A 2,616-nucleotide genomic window follows, 5' to 3' on the forward strand; every position below is an offset into this window, starting at 1 on the left:
ATCGGCCACGAAGAAAACTCGCTCTGTGTATCTCGATAACCGCGTCGACGACGACGGTTCTCTCCGCGCTCTTTTAATTCGTATCCTTCTTCTTGCGCTTCGTCCGACTCAGAAACGTTCGTAAAACACGAACGACGGCGGGTTGTCAAGCAAGAAGGGACAGAGAAGAGACGGAGGTAGTTTTGCGAGTCTCCCGTGAACGCGATAGATTTTTCATATATATTTGTATCGAGAGCATGCGTACGCCGGTCTCCACACGATCCAGCGACGAACGCCGACGAACGTCCAACAATCGCTCGTACGTCGCGTACGAGCCCTCGACCGCTCTTTAATTCGTATTCTTTTGCTTGGCGCTCGTCCTCCGACTCAGAAACGTTCGTTTAAAGATAAAACGAACGACGGCGGGCTGTCGACGAGGCAAGAAAGAACAGAGAGATACGGACCGAGAGCAACGATACGCAACGCAAGCAGTCTTAGGTTTACGTGAGCAACCCTCAGCCAGGCGTGGTCCAGGAATTGTATCCGTGGACCGCAATGTGCGTTCGAAATGTCGATGTTCATGTGTCCTGCAGTTCACACGTTGACGCGCAATTAGCTGCGTTCTTCATCGACCCACGAGCCAAGTGATCCACCGTTCAGGGTAATCGTTTATGCATGGATTTTTGTTTGTGTACTCAGGTTTTTGTACTCTTATTCTCGGTTCGAAAGAAGCCGATATCCGACAAACGTCCGACCAACGGGAATCGAACGCGCGGAAGTCGCCATATGATTGACGACACGAAAATACGTTCGAAAACGAAATCGGACGGACTGCGCGACGACACACGCAGCCCGCCGACCGGGCGTAAAGTGCATTATAATATATAACAACCAACGAGATCGAAGCTCCGTTCGTCAGGAAACGACGGGGATATAACACCCGATTCTGAATCCTCTGTACAGCACACGATCTCGCGAAGAAAGCGCACGGTGGCTAGCCCATGATATATATATATGTTCGTTCCTCTCGTCCAGTTATTCGAAGCAAACAGCCGATATGCATCTCCATCGTTCGGGTAAAAAAAAATCGATGGGACGCGCACGGTCGTAGTCTTCCTCGCGCGGTCGTTTCTTCCCGATAGCCAGAAGCAGAGTTTGAAAAACTCTAGCGACGGAACGAGGCATTAGACTCTCGACAACGAGGATACAGACACGGCCGGCGGTCCCCTCTGAATCGACTTCGGTGGTTCAGGTAAAAATAAAAAAAATCGATGGGACGCGCACGGTCGTCCTTCCTCTTCCTCGCGCGCGGTCTATTCTTCCCGATAGCCAGAAGCAGAGTTTGAAAAACTCTAGCGACGGAACGAGGCATTAGACTCGCGACAACGAAGATAGAGAGACGGCCGGCGGTCCCCTCTGAATCCACTTTGGTCGCTCAGGTAAAAATAAAAAAAAATTCGAAAGGGACGCGCACGGTCGTCCTTCCTCTTCCTCGCGCGGTCTTTTCTTCCCGATAGCCAGAAGCAGAGTTTGAAAAACTCTAGCGACGGAACGAGGCATTAGACTCTCGACAACGAGGATAGAGAGACGGCCGGCGGTCCCCTCCGAACGGATGGCGACAACGACGACTAAAGCGCGAAAAATCGCGACGAAAAGGAACGCATCTCCGTTCAGGTGTATGTGTGTGCGTGCGTTTAAAAAAAATTCGATGGGACTCGCAGCCATCGGCCTCGCGCGGTCGTTTCTTCCCGATAGCCAGAAGCAGAGTTTGAAAAACTCTAGCGACGGAACGAGGCATATGACTCACGACAACGAGGATATGGACAGGCGGTCCCCTCTGAACGGGTCGACGAGACGATGGTAAAAGAGACGAACCGGACGAAACTTCCGTCGATCAGGTAAAAATAAAAAAAAATTCGATGGGACGCGCACGGTCGTCGTCGTCGTCTTCCTCGCGCGGTCGTTTCTTCCCGATAGCCAGAAGCAGAGTTTGAAAACTCTAGCGACGAACGAGGCATATGACTCACGACAACGAGGATAGAGAGACGGCCGGCGGTCCCCTCTGAATCGACTTCGGTGGTTCAGGTAAAAATAAAAAAAATCGATGGGACGCGCACGGTCGTCGTTCCTCTTCCTCGCGCGCGGTCTATTCTTCCCGATAGCCAGAAGCAGAGTTTGAAAAACTCTAGCGACGGAACGAGGCATTAGACTCGCGAGGATAGAGAGACGGCCGGCGGTCCCCTCCGAACCAACTTCGTCTAGTTAAGAATCGTTATACTCTTTACCATCACTCGCACTGGTATATATCTTTTCGGGCCAACATCCACGCAATGCGTTTTCGTTCTAGGTTACCCGATCCACGAGTACGAACGTACAACGTGGTTTCGTTTTGTCGAACATCGTATATCGTTCGCCGTTGAAACGAACGACAACGAAACGACATAGGAAGAACGAACGCCCTTTGGGTAGGAAGCACGTTTCGAGGAACGACGAGAGTTTGGAGAGACGCGCGAGATAGCTGGAGACGCGCAGATATAGGTATCCATGGATCTTCGAAGAGAACCTTCGAAGATATATAATTCGGTATCCTATTTTTCTGCGGCTCGCTATTCGCGTTCTTTCGCTCTCGTCGACGAC

The 2,616-nt window shown here is 51.3% G+C and overlaps 1 non-coding gene across 1 annotated transcript; it reads right to left on the reverse strand.

Moving 5' to 3' along the window:
• Positions 1-488: 488 nt before the first annotated feature.
• On the reverse strand, positions 489-643 carry LOC139997636 (5.8S ribosomal RNA). The gene has a single exon (XR_011802988.1). It is a non-coding gene; the product is annotated as a 5.8S ribosomal RNA (ribosomal RNA).
• Between the last annotated feature and the right edge of the window lie 1,973 nt (positions 644-2,616).

This window comes from Bombus fervidus, unplaced genomic scaffold (assembly GCF_041682495.2).
Source record: "Bombus fervidus isolate BK054 unplaced genomic scaffold, iyBomFerv1 scaffold0129, whole genome shotgun sequence".
Classification (NCBI taxonomy): Eukaryota; Metazoa; Arthropoda; class Insecta; order Hymenoptera; family Apidae; genus Bombus; species Bombus fervidus.